We start from the raw sequence: 16951 nt of genomic DNA, 5'->3' as shown, positions 1-16951 counted from the left end.
GATCCTTCACGCTTGCGCTTATACATTTGCGCCGACAACTTTGACCGACGATCCGGGCTTCGATCCAGCCGTACCGTTCCTGACTTGTCTCGCGCCTTCAGATCCGCCTTCATGCTTCGATGAGAAGCAAAATAAAAAGCAATCGTTCCGACGGAGCTAAATTACTACAGCATAAAGAACGAAGGGGAAATTTGGATTTCGAAACAAAAAAGGGAGGGGTGCAACACGAGTATTTCCCAGGGGGTCACCTAGGGGTGTCAACGGGCCGGGTCCGGGCCGGAATTCATTATTCCGGACCCGGATCCGACCCGTTTACCCGACGGGTCTTTTATTCTGTGTTCCGGATCCGGACCCGGCGAGTCTCGGATCCGGGTCGGGTCTACCCGAACAAATTTGCCAAAATTTATAATTTCTAACAAAAAGAGAAAAAGATATATTTGTAAACAAATTTCTAGCTAATGCAAAGAAAAAACCAAATAAGAAAATAAATCAAATTGATTTTACTCAAATACATCATCCTAATCAAATTATATTGATAATATATTTTTTTTATAAATTATTAAATCATTTATATCCGGATCCGGGTCTAATACGGGTCGGAATACTATATTCCGTATTCGACCCGTTTTTTTGTTTGAAAAAACGGATCCGGATCCGGTTAACGGAATTAAATCCGTACCCATACCCGCAAAAATTTCAGGGATCCGATCCGGATCCGGGTCTAGACCCGACCCGTTGACAGGCCTAGGGTCACCCATCCTAGTACTACTGTCGCCCAAGCACGCTTAACTTCGGAGTTCTGATGGGATCCGGTGCATTAGTGCTGGTATGATCGCACCCGCCATGTTCCTTTCGCTTTATTCTTTTAAACTGCCACGTCCTGTGAAGCAGTTTGGCTTTTCTGGACCCGAATTCATTCTAAGCGTCAGTTCATGAATTTCCTCTCATCCTTTTATTTATTTACTTTTATATTTTTTTCTTGTTGCTTTGCACCTTTTTTTTCCCTCGTCGCACAACTCTCAATTATCCTGAAAGTGATCCTTCACGCTTGCGCTTATACATTTGCGCCGACAACTTTGACCGACGATCCGGGCTTCGATCCAGCCGTACCGTTCCTGACTTGTCTCGCGCCTTCAGATCCGCCTTCATGCTTCGATGAGAAGCAAAATAAAAAGCAATCGTTCCGACGGAGCTAAATTACTACAGCATAAAGAACGAAGGGGAAATTTGGATTTCGAAACAAAAAAGGGAGGGGTGCAACACGAGGATTTCCCAGGGGGTCACCTAGGGGTGTCAACGGGCCGGGTCCGGGCCGGAATTCATTATTCCGGATCCGACCGGTTTACCCGACGGGTCTTTTATTCTGTGTTCCGGATCCGGACCCGGCGAGTCTCGGATCCGGGTCGGGTCTACCCGAACAAATTTGCCAAAATTTATAATTTCTAACAAAAAAGAGAAAAAGATATATTTGTAAACAAATTTCTAGCTAATGCAAAGAAAAAACCAAATAAGAAAATAAATCAAATTGATTTTACTCAAATACATCATCCTAATCAAATTATATTGATAATATATATTTTTTATAAATTATTAAATCATTTATTTTCGGATCCGGGTCTAATACGGGTCGGAATACTATATTCCGTATCCGACCCGTTTTTTTGTTTGAAAAAACGGATCCGGATCCGGATAACGGAATTAAATCCCTACCCATACCCGCAAAAATTTCAGGGATCCGATCCGGATCCGGGTGTAGACCCGACCCGTTGACCGGCCTAGGGTCACCCATCCTAGTACTACTGTCGCCCAAGCACGCTTAACTTCGGAGTTCTGATGGGATCCGGTGCATTAGTGCTGGTATGATCGCACCCGCCATGTTTCTTTCGCTTTATTCTTTTAAACTGCCACGTCCTGTGAAGCAGTTTGGCTTTTCTGGACCCGAATTCATTCTAAGCGTCAGTTCATGAATTTCCTCTCATCCTTTTATTTATTTACTTTTATATTTTTTTCTTGTTGCTTTGCACCTTTTTTTTCCCTCGTCGCACAACTCTCAATTATCCTGAAAGTGATCCTTCACGCTTGCGCTTATACATTTGCGCCGACAACTTTGACCGACGATCCGGGCTTCGATCCAGCCGTACCGTTCCTGACTTGTCTCGCGCCTTCAGATCCGCGTTCATGCTTCGATAAAAAGCAAAATATAAAGCAATCGTTCCGACGGAGCTAAATTACTACAGCATAAAGAACGAAGGGGAAATTTGGATTTCGAAACAAAAAAGGGAGGGGTGCAACACGAGGATTTCCCAGGGGGTCACCTAGGGGTGTCAACGTGCCGGGTCCGGGCCGGAATTCATTATTCTGGACCCGGACCCGGATCCGACCCGTTTACCCGACGGGTCTTTTATTCGGTGTTCCGGATCCGGACCCGGCGAGTCTCGGATCCGGGTCGGGTCTACCCGAACAAATTTGCCAAAATTTATAATTTCTAACAAAAAAGAGAAAAAGATATATTTGTAAACTAATTTCTAACTAATGCAAAGAAAAAACCAAATAAGAAAATAAATCAAATTGATTTTACTCAAATACATCATCCTAATCAAATTATATTGATAATATATATTTTTTATAAATTATTAAATCATTTATATCCGGATGCGGGTCTAATACGGGTCGGAATACTATATTCCGTATCCGACCCGTTTTTTTGTTTGAAAAAACGGATCCGGATCCGGATAACGGAATTAAATCCCTACCCATACCCGCAAAAATTTTAGGGATCCGATCCGGATCCGGGTCTAGACCCGACCCGTTGACAGGCCTTGGGTCACCCATCCTAGTACTACTGTCGCCCAAGCACGCTTAACTTCGGAGTTCTGATGGGATCCGGTGCATTAGTGCTGGTATGATCGCACCCGCCATGTTCCTTTCGCTTTATTCTTTTAAACTGCCACGTCCTGTGAAGCAGTTTGGCTTTTCTGGACCCGAATTCATTCTAAGCGTCAGTTCATGAATTTCCTCTCATCCTTTTATTTATTTACTTTTATATTTTTTTCTTGTTGCTTTGCACCTTTTTTTTCCCTCGTCGCACAACTCTCAATTATCCTGAAAGTGATCCTTCACGCTTGCGCTTATACATTTGCGCCGACAACTTTGACCGACGATCCGGGCTTCGATCCAGCCGTACCGTTCCTGACTTGTCTCGCGCCTTCAGATCCGCCTTCATGCTTCGATGAGAAGCAAAATAAAAAGCAATCGTTCCGACGGAGCTAAATTACTACAGCATAAAGAACGAAGGGGAAATTTGGATTTCGAAACAAAAAAGGGAGGGGTGCAACACGAGGATTTCCCAGGGGGTCACCTAGGGGTGTCAACGGGCCGGGTCCGGGCCGGAATTCATTATTCCGGATCCGACCGGTCTACCCGACGGGTCTTTTATTCTGTGTTCCGGATCCGGACCCGGCGAGTCTCGGATCCGGGTCGGGTCTACCCGAACAAATTTGCCAAAATTTATAATTTCTAACAAAAAAGAGAAAAAGATATATTTGTAAACAAATTTCTAGCTAATGCAAAGAAAAAACCAAATAAGAAAATAAATCAAATTGATTTTACTCAAATACATCATCCTAATCAAATTATATTGATAATATATATTTTTTATAAATTATTAAATCATTTATATCCGGATGCGGGTCTAATACGGGTCGGAATACTATATTCCGTATCCGACCCGTTTTTTTGTTTGAAAAAACGGATCCGAATCCGGATAACGGAATTAAATCCCTACCCATACCCGCAAAAATTTTAGGGATCCGATCCGGATCCGGGTCTAGACCCGACCCGTTGACAGGCCTAGGGTCACCCATCCTAGTACTACTGTCGCCCAAGCACGCTTAACTTCGGAGTTCTGATGGGATCCGGTGCATTAGTGCTGGTATGATCGCACCCGCCATGTTCCTTTCGCTTTATTCTTTTAAACTGCCACGTCCTGTGAAGCAGTTTGGCTTTTCTGGACCCGAATTCATTCTAAGCGTCAGTTCATGAATTTCCTCTCATCCTTTTATTTATTTACTTTTATATTTTTTTCTTGTTGCTTTGCACCTTTTTTTTCCCTCGTCGCACAACTCTCAATTATCCTGAAAGTGATCCTTCACGCTTGCGCTTATACATTTGCGCCGACAACTTTGACCGACGATCCGGGCTTCGATCCAGCCGTACCGTTCCTGACTTGTCTCGCGCCTTCAGATCCGCCTTCATGCTTCGATGAGAAGCAAAATAAAAAGCAATCGTTCCGACGGAGCTAAATTACTACAGCATAAAGAACGAAGGGGAAATTTGGATTTCGAAACAAAAAAGGGAGGGGTGCAACACGAGGATTTCCCAGGGGGTCACCTAGGGGTGTCAACGGGCCGGGTCCGGGCCGGAATTCATTATTCCGGATCCGACCGGTCTACCCGACGGGTCTTTTATTCTGTGTTCCGGATCCGGACCCGGCGAGTCTCGGATCCGGGTCGGGTCTACCCGAACAAATTTGCCAAAATTTATAATTTCTAACAAAAAAGAGAAAAAGATATATTTGTAAACAAATTTCTAGCTAATGCAAAGAAAAAACCAAATAAGAAAATAAATCAAATTGATTTTACTCAAATACATCATCCTAATCAAATTATATTGATAATATATATTTTTTATAAATTATTAAATCATTTATATCCGGATGCGGGTCTAATACGGGTCGGAATACTATATTCCGTATCCGACCCGTTTTTTTGTTTGAAAAAACGGATCCGGATCCGGATAACGGAATTAAATCCCTACCCATACCCGCAAAAATTTTAGGGATCCGATCCGGATCCGGGTCTAGACCCGACCCGTTGACAGGCCTAGGGTCACCCATCCTAGTACTACTGTCGCCCAAGCACGCTTAACTTCGGAGTTCTGATGGGATCCGGTGCATTAGTGCTGGTATGATCGCACCCGCCATGTTCCTTTCGCTTTATTCTTTTAAACTGCCACGTCCTGTGAAGCAGTTTGGCTTTTCTGGACCCGAATTCATTCTAAGCGTCAGTTCATGAATTTCCTCTCATCCTTTTATTTATTTACTTTTATATTTTTTTCTTGTTGCTTTGCACCTTTTTTTTCCCTCGTCGCACAACTCTCAATTATCCTGAAAGTGATCCTTCACGCTTGCGCTTATACATTTGCGCCGACAACTTTGACCGACGATCCGGGCTTCGATCCAGCCGTACCGTTCCTGACTTGTCTCGCGCCTTCAGATCCGCCTTCATGCTTCGATGAGAAGCAAAATAAAAAGCAATCGTTCCGACGGAGCTAAATTACTACAGCATAAAGAACGAAGGGGAAATTTGGATTTCGAAACAAAAAAGGGAGGGGTGCAACACGAGTATTTCCCAGGGGGTCACCTAGGGGTGTCAACGGGCCGGGTCCGGGCCGGAATTCATTATTCCGGACCCGGACCCGGATCCGACCCGTTTACCCGACGGGTCTTTTATTCTGTGTTCCGGATCCGGACCCGGCGAGTCTCGGATCCGGGTCGGGTCTACCCGAACAAATTTGCCAAAATTTATAATTTCTAACAAAAAGAGAAAAAGATATATTTGTAAACAAATTTCTAGCTAATGCAAAGAAAAAACCAAATAAGAAAATAAATCAAATTGATTTTACTCAAATACATCATCCTAATCAAATTATATTGATAATATATTTTTTTTATAAATTATTAAATCATTTATATCCGGATCCGGGTCTAATACGGGTCGGAATACTATATTCCGTATTCGACCCGTTTTTTTGTTTGAAAAAACGGATCCGGATCCGGTTAACGGAATTAAATCCGTATCCATACCCGCAAAAATTTCAGGGATCCGATCCGGATCCGGGTCTAGACCCGACCCGTTGACAGGCCTAGGGTCACCCATCCTAGTACTACTGTCGCCCAAGCACGCTTAACTTCGGAGTTCTGATGGGATCCGGTGCATTAGTGCTGGTATGATCGCACCCGCCATGTTCCTTTCGCTTTATTCTTTTAAACTGCCACGTCCTGTGAAGCAGTTTGGCTTTTCTGGACCCGAATTCATTCTAAGCATCAGTTCATGAATTTCCTCTCATCCTTTTATTTATTTACTTTTATATTTTTTTCTTGTTGCTTTGCACCTTTTTTTTCCCTCGTCGCACAACTCTCAATTATCCTGAAAGTGATCCTTCACGCTTGCGCTTATACATTTGCGCCGACAACTTTGACCGACGATCCGGGCTTCGATCCAGCCGTACCGTTCCTGACTTGTCTCGCGCCTTCAGATCCGCCTTCATGCTTCGATGAGAAGCAAAATAAAAAGCAATCGTTCCGACGGAGCTAAATTACTACAGCATAAAGAACGAAGGGGAAATTTGGATTTCGAAACAAAAAAGGGAGGGGTGCAACACGAGGATTTCCCAGGGGGTCACCTAGGGGTGTCAACGGGCCGGGTCCGGGCCGGAATTCATTATTCCGGATCCGACCGGTTTACCCGACGGGTCTTTTATTCTGTGTTCCGGATCCGGACCCGGCGAGTCTCGGATCCGGGTCGGGTCTACCCGAACAAATTTGCCAAAATTTATAATTTCTAACAAAAAAGAGAAAAAGATATATTTGTAAACAAATTTCTAGCTAATGCAAAGAAAAAACCAAATAAGAAAATAAATCAAATTGATTTTACTCAAATACATCATCCTAATCAAATTATATTGATAATATATATTTTTTATAAATTATTAAATCATTTATTTCCGGATCCGGGTCTAATACGGGTCGGAATACTATATTCCGTATCCGACCCGTTTTTTTGTTTGAAAAAACGGATCCGGATCCGGATAACGGAATTAAATCCCTACCCATACCCGCAAAAATTTCAGGGATCCGATCCGGATCCGGGTGTAGACCCGACCCGTTGACAGGCCTAGGGTCACCCATCCTAGTACTACTGTCGCCCAAGCACGCTTAACTTCGGAGTTCTGATGGGATCCGGTGCATTAGTGCTGGTATGATCGCACCCGCCATGTTCCTTTCGCTTTATTCTTTTAAACTGCCACGTCCTGTGAAGCAGTTTGGCTTTTCTGGACCCGAATTCATTCTAAGCGTCAGTTCATGAATTTCCTCTCATCCTTTTATTTATTTACTTTTATATTTTTTTCTTGTTGCTTTGCACCTTTTTTTTCCCTCGTCGCACAACTCTCAATTATCCTGAAAGTGATCCTTCACGCTTGCGCTTATACATTTGCGCCGACAACTTTGACCGACGATCCGGGCTTCGATCCAGCCGTACCGTTCCTGACTTGTCTCGCGCCTTCAGATCCGCCTTCATGCTTCGATGAGAAGCAAAATAAAAAGCAATCGTTCCGACGGAGCTAAATTACTACAGCATAAAGAACGAAGGGGAAATTTGGATTTCGAAACAAAAAAGGGAGGGGTGCAACACGAGGATTTCCCAGGGGGTCACCTAGGGGTGTCAACGGGCCGGGTCCGGGCCGGAATTCATTATTCCGGATCCGACCGGTTTACCCGACGGGTCTTTTATTCTGTGTTCCGGATCCGGACCCGGCGAGTCTCGGATCCGGGTCGGGTCTACCCGAACAAATTTGCCAAAATTTATAATTTCTAACAAAAAAGAGAAAAAGATATATTTGTAAACAAATTTCTAGCTAATGCAAAGAAAAAACCAAATAAGAAAATAAATCAAATTGATTTTACTCAAATACATCATCCTAATCAAATTATATTGATAATATATATTTTTTATAAATTATTAAATCATTTATTTCCGGATCCGGGTCTAATACGGGTCGGAATACTATATTCCGTATCCGACCCGTTTTTTTGTTTGAAAAAACGGATCCGGATCCGGATAACGGAATTAAATCCCTACCCATACCCGCAAAAATTTCAGGGATCCGATCCGGATCCGGGTGTAGACCCGACCCGTTGACAGGCCTAGGGTCACCCATCCTAGTACTACTGTCGCCCAAGCACGCTTAACTTCGGAGTTCTGATGGGATCCGGTGCATTAGTGCTGGTATGATCGCACCCGCCATGTTCCTTTCGCTTTATTCTTTTAAACTGCCACGTCCTGTGAAGCAGTTTGGCTTTTCTGGACCCGAATTCATTCTAAGCGTCAGTTCATGAATTTCCTCTCATCCTTTTATTTATTTACTTTTATATTTTTTTCTTGTTGCTTTGCACCTTTTTTTTCCCTCGTCGCACAACTCTCAATTATCCTGAAAGTGATCCTTCACGCTTGCGCTTATACATTTGCGCCGACAACTTTGACCGACGATCCGGGCTTCGATCCAGCCGTACCGTTCCTGACTTGTCTCGCGCCTTCAGATCCGCCTTCATGCTTCGATGAGAAGCAAAATAAAAAGCAATCGTTCCGACGGAGCTAAATTACTACAGCATAAAGAACGAAGGGGAAATTTGGATTTCGAAACAAAAAAGGGAGGGGTGCAACACGAGTATTTCCCAGGGGGTCACCTAGGGGTGTCAACGGGCCGGGTCCGGGCCGGAATTCATTATTCCGGACCCGGACCCGGATCCGACCCGTTTACCCGACGGGTCTTTTATTCTGTGTTCCGGATCCGGACCCGGCGAGTCTCGGATCCGGGTCGGGTCTACCCGAACAAATTTGCCAAAATTTATAATTTCTAACAAAAAGAGAAAAAGATATATTTGTAAACAAATTTCTAGCTAATGCAAAGAAAAAACCAAATAAGAAAATAAATCAAATTGATTTTACTCAAATACATCATCCTAATCAAATTATATTGATAATATATTTTTTTTATAAATTATTAAATCATTTATATCCGGATCCGGGTCTAATACGGGTCGGAATACTATATTCCGTATCCGACCCGTTTTTTTGTTTGAAAAAACGGATCCGGATCCGGATAACGGAATTAAATCCCTACCCATACCCGCAAAAATTTCAGGGATCCGATCCGGATCCGGGTCTAGACCCGACCCGTTGACAGGCCTAGGGTCACCCATCCTAGTACTACTGTCGCCCAAGCACGCTTAACTTCGGAGTTCTGATGGGATCCGGTGCATTAGTGCTGGTATGATCGCACCCGCCATGTTCCTTTCGCTTTATTCTTTTAAACTGCCACGTCCTGTGAAGCAGTTTGGCTTTTCTGGACCCGAATTCATTCTAAGCATCAGTTCATGAATTTCCTCTCATCCTTTTATTTATTTACTTTTATATTTTTTTCTTGTTGCTTTGCACCTTTTTTTTCCCTCGTCGCACAACGCTTGCGCTTATACATTTGCGCCGACAACTTTGACCGACGATCCGGGCTTCGATCCAGCCGTACCGTTCCTGACTTGTCTCGCGCCTTCAGATCCGCCTTCATGCTTCGATGAGAAGCAAAATAAAAAGCAATCGTTCCGACGGAGCTAAATTACTACAGCATAAAGAACGAAGGGGAAATTTGGATTTCGAAACAAAAAAGGGAGGGGTGCAACACGAGGATTTCCCAGGGGGTCACCTAGGGGTGTCAACGGGCCGGGTCCGGGCCGGAATTCATTATTCCGGATCCGACCGGTTTACCCGACGGGTCTTTTATTCTGTGTTCCGGATCCGGACCCGGCGAGTCTCGGATCCGGGTCGGGTCTACCCGAACAAATTTGCCAAAATTTATAATTTCTAACAAAAAAGAGAAAAAGATATATTTGTAAACAAATTTCTAGCTAATGCAAAGAAAAAACCAAATAAGAAAATAAATCAAATTGATTTTACTCAAATACATCATCCTAATCAAATTATATTGATAATATATATTTTTTATAAATTATTAAATCATTTATTTCCGGATCCGGGTCTAATACGGGTCGGAATACTATATTCCGTATCCGACCCGTTTTTTTGTTTGAAAAAACGGATCCGGATCCGGATAACGGAATTAAATCCCTACCCATACCCGCAAAAATTTCAGGGATCCGATCCGGATCCGGGTGTAGACCCGACCCGTTGACCGGCCTAGGGTCACCCATCCTAGTACTACTGTCGCCCAAGCACGCTTAACTTCGGAGTTCTGATGGGATCCGGTGCATTAGTGCTGGTATGATCGCACCCGCCATGTTTCTTTCGCTTTATTCTTTTAAACTGCCACGTCCTGTGAAGCAGTTTGGCTTTTCTGAACCCGAATTCATTCTAAGCGTCAGTTCATGAATTTCCTCTCATCCTTTTATTTATTTACTTTTATATTTTTTTCTTGTTGCTTTGCACCTTTTTTTTCCCTCGTCGCACAACTCTCAATTATCCTGAAAGTGATCCTTCACGCTTGCGCTTATACATTTGCGCCGACAACTTTGACCGACGATCCGGGCTTCGATCCAGCCGTACCGTTCCTGACTTGTCTCGCGCCTTCAGATCCGCGTTCATGCTTCGATAAAAAGCAAAATATAAAGCAATCGTTCCGACGGAGCTAAATTACTACAGCATAAAGAACGAAGGGGAAATTTGGATTTCGAAACAAAAAAGGGAGGGGTGCAACACGAGGATTTCCCAGGGGGTCACCTAGGGGTGTCAACGTGCCGGGTCCGGGCCGGAATTCATTATTCTGGACCCGGACCCGGATCCGACCCGTTTACCCGACGGGTCTTTTATTCGGTGTTCCGGATCCGGACCCGGCGAGTCTCGGATCCGGGTCGGGTCTACCCGAACAAATTTGCCAAAATTTATAATTTCTAACAAAAAAGAGAAAAAGATATATTTGTAAACTAATTTCTAACTAATGCAAAGAAAAAACCAAATAAGAAAATAAATCAAATTGATTTTACTCAAATACATCATCCTAATCAAATTATATTGATAATATATATTTTTTATAAATTATTAAATCATTTATATCCGGATGCGGGTCTAATACGGGTCGGAATACTATATTCCGTATCCGACCCGTTTTTTTGTTTGAAAAAACGGATCCGGATCCGGATAACGGAATTAAATCCCTACCCATACCCGCAAAAATTTTAGGGATCCGATCCGGATCCGGGTCTAGACCCGACCCGTTGACAGGCCTAGGGTCACCCATCCTAGTACTACTGTCGCCCAAGCACGCTTAACTTCGGAGTTCTGATGGGATCCGGTGCATTAGTGCTGGTATGATCGCACCCGCCATGTTCCTTTCGCTTTATTCTTTTAAACTGCCACGTCCTGTGAAGCAGTTTGGCTTTTCTGGACCCGAATTCATTCTAAGCATCAGTTCATGAATTTCCTCTCATCCTTTTATTTATTTACTTTTATATTTTTTTCTTGTTGCTTTGCACCTTTTTTTTCCCTCGTCGCACAACTCTCAATTATCCTGAAAGTGATCCTTCACGCTTGCGCTTATACATTTGCGCCGACAACTTTGACCGACGATCCGGGCTTCGATCCAGCCGTACCGTTCCTGACTTGTCTCGCGCCTTCAGATCCGCCTTCATGCTTCGATGAGAAGCAAAATAAAAAGCAATCGTTCCGACGGAGCTAAATTACTACAGCATAAAGAACGAAGGGGAAATTTGGATTTCGAAACAAAAAAGGGAGGGGTGCAACACGAGGATTTCCCAGGGGGTCACCTAGGGGTGTCAACGGGCCGGGTCCGGGCCGGAATTCATTATTCCGGACCCGGACCCGGATCCGACCCGTTTACCCGACGGGTCTTTTATTCTGTGTTCCGGATCCGGACCCGGCGAGTCTCGGATCCGGGTCGGGTCTACCCGAACAAATTTGCCAAAATTTATAATTTCTAACAAAAAGAGAAAAAGATATATTTGTAAACAAATTTCTAACTAATGCAAAGAAAAAACCAAATAAGAAAATAAATCAAATTGATTTTACTCAAATACATCATCCTAATCAAATTATATTGATAATATATTTTTTTTATAAATTATTAAATCATTTATATCCGGATCCGGGTCTAATACGGGTCGGAATACTATATTCCGTATTCGACCCGTTTTTTTGTTTGAAAAAACGGATCCGGATCCGGTTAACGGAATTAAATCCGTACCCATACCCGCAAAAATTTCAGGGATCCGATCCGGATCCGGGTCTAGACCCGACCCGTTGACAGGCCTAGGGTCACCCATCCTAGTACTACTGTCGCCCAAGCACGCTTAACTTCGGAGTTCTGATGGGATCCGGTGCATTAGTGCTGGTATGATCGCACCCGCCATGTTCCTTTCGCTTTATTCTTTTAAACTGCCACGTCCTGTGAAGCAGTTTGGCTTTTCTGGACCCGAATTCATTCTAAGCGTCAGTTCATGAATTTCCTCTCATCCTTTTATTTATTTACTTTTATATTTTTTTCTTGTTGCTTTGCACCTTTTTTTTCCCTCGTCGCACAACTCTCAATTATCCTGAAAGTGATCCTTCACGCTTGCGCTTATACATTTGCGCCGACAACTTTGACCGACGATCCGGGCTTCGATCCAGCCGTACCGTTCCTGACTTGTCTCGCGCCTTCAGATCCGCCTTCATGCTTCGATGAGAAGCAAAATAAAAAGCAATCGTTCCGACGGAGCTAAATTACTACAGCATAAAGAACGAAGGGGAAATTTGGATTTCGAAACAAAAAAGGGAGGGGTGCAACACGAGGATTTCCCAGGGGGTCACCTAGGGGTGTCAACGGGCCGGGTCCGGGCCGGAATTCATTATTCCGGATCCGACCGGTTTACCCGACGGGTCTTTTATTCTGTGTTCCGGATCCGGACCCGGCGAGTCTCGGATCCGGGTCGGGTCTACCCGAACAAATTTGCCAAAATTTATAATTTCTAACAAAAAAGAGAAAAAGATATATTTGTAAACAAATTTCTAGCTAATGCAAAGAAAAAACCAAATAAGAAAATAAATCAAATTGATTTTACTCAAATACATCATCCTAATCAAATTATATTGATAATATATATTTTTTATAAATTATTAAATCATTTATTTCCGGATCCGGGTCTAATACGGGTCGGAATACTATATTCCGTATCCGACCCGTTTTTTTGTTTGAAAAAACGGATCCGGATCCGGATAACGGAATTAAATCCCTACCCATACCCGCAAAAATTTCAGGGATCCGATCCGGATCCGGGTGTAGACCCGACCCGTTGACCGGCCTAGGGTCACCCATCCTAGTACTACTGTCGCCCAAGCACGCTTAACTTCGGAGTTCTGATGGGATCCGGTGCATTAGTGCTGGTATGATCGCACCCGCCATGTTTCTTTCGCTTTATTCTTTTAAACTGCCACGTCCTGTGAAGCAGTTTGGCTTTTCTGGACCCGAATTCATTCTAAGCGTCAGTTCATGAATTTCCTCTCATCCTTTTATTTATTTACTTTTATATTTTTTTCTTGTTGCTTTGCACCTTTTTTTTCCCTCGTCGCACAACTCTCAATTATCCTGAAAGTGATCCTTCACGCTTGCGCTTATACATTTGCGCCGACAACTTTGACCGACGATCCGGGCTTCGATCCAGCCGTACCGTTCCTGACTTGTCTCGCGCCTTCAGATCCGCGTTCATGCTTCGATAAAAAGCAAAATATAAAGCAATCGTTCCGACGGAGCTAAATTACTACAGCATAAAGAACGAAGGGGAAATTTGGATTTCGAAACAAAAAAGGGAGGGGTGCAACACGAGGATTTCCCAGGGGGTCACCTAGGGGTGTCAACGTGCCGGGTCCGGGCCGGAATTCATTATTCTGGACCCGGACCCGGATCCGACCCGTTTACCCGACGGGTCTTTTATTCGGTGTTCCGGATCCGGACCCGGCGAGTCTCGGATCCGGGTCGGGTCTACCCGAACAAATTTGCCAAAATTTATAATTTCTAACAAAAAAGAGAAAAAGATATATTTGTAAACTAATTTCTAACTAATGCAAAGAAAAAACCAAATAAGAAAATAAATCAAATTGATTTTACTCAAATACATCATCCTAATCAAATTATATTGATAATATATATTTTTTATAAATTATTAAATCATTTATATCCGGATGCGGGTCTAATACGGGTCGGAATACTATATTCCGTATCCGACCCGTTTTTTTGTTTGAAAAAACGGATCCGGATCCGGATAACGGAATTAAATCCCTACCCATACCCGCAAAAATTTTAGGGATCCGATCCGGATCCGGGTCTAGACCCGACCCGTTGACAGGCCTAGGGTCACCCATCCTAGTACTACTGTCGCCCAAGCACGCTTAACTTCGGAGTTCTGATGGGATCCGGTGCATTAGTGCTGGTATGATCGCACCCGCCATGTTCCTTTCGCTTTATTCTTTTAAACTGCCACGTCCTGTGAAGCAGTTTGGCTTTTCTGGACCCGAATTCATTCTAAGCATCAGTTCATGAATTTCCTCTCATCCTTTTATTTATTTACTTTTATATTTTTTTCTTGTTGCTTTGCACCTTTTTTTTCCCTCGTCGCACAACTCTCAATTATCCTGAAAGTGATCCTTCACGCTTGCGCTTATACATTTGCGCCGACAACTTTGACCGACGATCCGGGCTTCGATCCAGCCGTACCGTTCCTGACTTGTCTCGCGCCTTCAGATCCGCCTTCATGCTTCGATGAGAAGCAAAATAAAAAGCAATCGTTCCGACGGAGCTAAATTACTACAGCATAAAGAACGAAGGGGAAATTTGGATTTCGAAACAAAAAAGGGAGGGGTGCAACACGAGGATTTCCCAGGGGGTCACCTAGGGGTGTCAACGGGCCGGGTCCGGGCCGGAATTCATTATTCCGGACCCGGACCCGGATCCGACCCGTTTACCCGACGGGTCTTTTATTCTGTGTTCCGGATCCGGACCCGGCGAGTCTCGGATCCGGGTCGGGTCTACCCGAACAAATTTGCCAAAATTTATAATTTCTAACAAAAAGAGAAAAAGATATATTTGTAAACAAATTTCTAACTAATGCAAAGAAAAAACCAAATAAGAAAATAAATCAAATTGATTTTACTCAAATACATCATCCTAATCAAATTATATTGATAATATATATTTTTTATAAATTATTAAATCATTTATATCCGGATGCGGGTCTAATACGGGTCGGAATACTATATTCCGTATCCGACCCGTTTTTTTGTTTGAAAAAACGGATCCGGATCCGGATAACGGAATTAAATCCCTACCCATACCCGCAAAAATTTTAGGGATCCGATCCGGATCCGGGTCTAGACCCGACCCGTTGACAGGCCTAGGGTCACCCATCCTAGTACTACTGTCGCCCAAGCACGCTTAACTTCGGAGTTCTGATGGGATCCGGTGCATTAGTGCTGGTATGATCGCACCCGCCATGTTCCTTTCGCTTTATTCTTTTAAACTGCCACGTCCTGTGAAGCAGTTTGGCTTTTCTGGACCCGAATTCATTCTAAGCGTCAGTTCATGAATTTCCTCTCATCCTTTTATTTATTTACTTTTATATTTTTTTCTTGTTGCTTTGCACCTTTTTTTTCCCTCGTCGCACAACTCTCAATTATCCTGAAAGTGATCCTTCACGCTTGCGCTTATACATTTGCGCCGACAACTTTGACCGACGATCCGGGCTTCGATCCAGCCGTACCGTTCCTGACTTGTCTCGCGCCTTCAGATCCGCCTTCATGCTTCGATGAGAAGCAAAATAAAAAGCAATCGTTCCGACGGAGCTAAATTACTACAGCATAAAGAACGAAGGGGAAATTTGGATTTCGAAACAAAAAAGGGAGGGGTGCAACACGAGGATTTCCCAGGGGGTCACCTAGGGGTGTCAACGGGCCGGGTCCGGGCCGGAATTCATTATTCCGGACCCGGATCCGACCCGTTTACCCGACGGGTCTTTTATTCTGTGTTCCGGATCCGGACCCGGCGAGTCTCGGATCCGGGTCGGGTCTACCCGAACAAATTTGCCAAAATTTATAATTTCTAACAAAAAGAGAAAAAGATATATTTGTAAACAAATTTCTAGCTAATGCAAAGAAAAAACCAAATAAGAAAATAAATCAAATTGATTTTACTCAAATACATCATCCTAATCAAATTATATTGATAATATATTTTTTTTATAAATTATTAAATCATTTATATCCGGATCCGGGTCTAATACGGGTCGGAATACTATATTCCGTATTCGACCCGTTTTTTTGTTTGAAAAAACGGATCCGGATCCGGTTAACGGAATTAAATCCGTACCCATACCCGCAAAAATTTCAGGGATCCGATCCGGATCCGGGTCTAGACCCGACCCGTTGACAGGCCTAGGGTCACCCATCCTAGTACTACTGTCGCCCAAGCACGCTTAACTTCGGAGTTCTGATGGGATCCGGTGCATTAGTGCTGGTATGATCGCACCCGCCATGTTCCTTTCGCTTTATTCTTTTAAACTGCCACGTCCTGTGAAGCAGTTTGGCTTTTCTGGACCCGAATTCATTCTAAGCGTCAGTTCATGAATTTCCTCTCATCCTTTTATTTATTTACTTTTATATTTTTTTCTTGTTGCTTTGCACCTTTTTTTTCCCTCGTCGCACAACTCTCAATTATCCTGAAAGTGATCCTTCACGCTTGCGCTTATACATTTGCGCCGACAACTTTGACCGACGATCCGGGCTTCGATCCAGCCGTACCGTTCCTGACTTGTCTCGCGCCTTCAGATCCGCCTTCATGCTTCGATGAGAAGCAAAATAAAAAGCAATCGTTCCGACGGAGCTAAATTACTACAGCATAAAGAACGAAGGGGAAATTTGGATTTCGAAACAAAAAAGGGAGGGGTGCAACACGAGGATTTCCCAGGGGGTCACCTAGGGGTGTCAACGGGCCGGGTCCGGGCCGGAATTCATTATTCCGGATCCGACCGGTTTACCCGACGGGTCTTTTATTCTGTGTTCCGGATCCGGACCCGGCGAGTCTCGGATCCGGGTCGGGTCTACCCGAACAAATTTGCCAA

At 43.7% G+C, this 16951-nt stretch overlaps 16 pseudogenes; all 16 read right to left on the bottom strand.

Annotated features, from left to right (window-relative positions):
- Positions 1-722: 722 nt before the first annotated feature.
- Positions 723-840, bottom strand: LOC140019078 (5S ribosomal RNA; annotated as a pseudogene).
- A 913-nt stretch (positions 841-1753) lies between these two features.
- Positions 1754-1871, bottom strand: LOC140018374 (5S ribosomal RNA; annotated as a pseudogene).
- A 925-nt stretch (positions 1872-2796) lies between these two features.
- On the bottom strand, positions 2797-2914 carry LOC140019260 (5S ribosomal RNA; annotated as a pseudogene).
- Positions 2915-3827: 913 nt separating this feature from the next.
- LOC140019077 (5S ribosomal RNA) lies at positions 3828-3945 on the bottom strand (annotated as a pseudogene).
- A 913-nt stretch (positions 3946-4858) lies between these two features.
- Positions 4859-4976, bottom strand: LOC140019075 (5S ribosomal RNA; annotated as a pseudogene).
- A 924-nt stretch (positions 4977-5900) lies between these two features.
- LOC140019074 (5S ribosomal RNA) lies at positions 5901-6018 on the bottom strand (annotated as a pseudogene).
- A 907-nt stretch (positions 6019-6925) lies between these two features.
- LOC140018513 (5S ribosomal RNA) lies at positions 6926-7049 on the bottom strand (annotated as a pseudogene).
- A 907-nt stretch (positions 7050-7956) lies between these two features.
- On the bottom strand, positions 7957-8080 carry LOC140018512 (5S ribosomal RNA; annotated as a pseudogene).
- A 924-nt stretch (positions 8081-9004) lies between these two features.
- Positions 9005-9122, bottom strand: LOC140019073 (5S ribosomal RNA; annotated as a pseudogene).
- An 884-nt stretch (positions 9123-10006) lies between these two features.
- On the bottom strand, positions 10007-10124 carry LOC140018372 (5S ribosomal RNA; annotated as a pseudogene).
- Positions 10125-11049: 925 nt separating this feature from the next.
- Positions 11050-11167, bottom strand: LOC140019072 (5S ribosomal RNA; annotated as a pseudogene).
- Positions 11168-12091: 924 nt separating this feature from the next.
- LOC140019071 (5S ribosomal RNA) lies at positions 12092-12209 on the bottom strand (annotated as a pseudogene).
- Positions 12210-13122: 913 nt separating this feature from the next.
- Positions 13123-13240, bottom strand: LOC140018371 (5S ribosomal RNA; annotated as a pseudogene).
- Positions 13241-14165: 925 nt separating this feature from the next.
- Positions 14166-14283, bottom strand: LOC140019070 (5S ribosomal RNA; annotated as a pseudogene).
- Positions 14284-15207: 924 nt separating this feature from the next.
- Positions 15208-15325, bottom strand: LOC140019069 (5S ribosomal RNA; annotated as a pseudogene).
- Positions 15326-16243: 918 nt separating this feature from the next.
- On the bottom strand, positions 16244-16361 carry LOC140019068 (5S ribosomal RNA; annotated as a pseudogene).
- Between the last annotated feature and the right edge of the window lie 590 nt (positions 16362-16951).

The sequence above is a fragment of the Coffea arabica genome, chromosome 11c, assembly GCF_036785885.1.
Source record: "Coffea arabica cultivar ET-39 chromosome 11c, Coffea Arabica ET-39 HiFi, whole genome shotgun sequence".
NCBI lineage: Eukaryota > Viridiplantae > Streptophyta > Magnoliopsida > Gentianales > Rubiaceae > Coffea > Coffea arabica.
The sequence above is the reverse complement of the archived record's forward strand: the minus strand, read 5'-3'. Positions and strand labels throughout refer to the sequence as shown.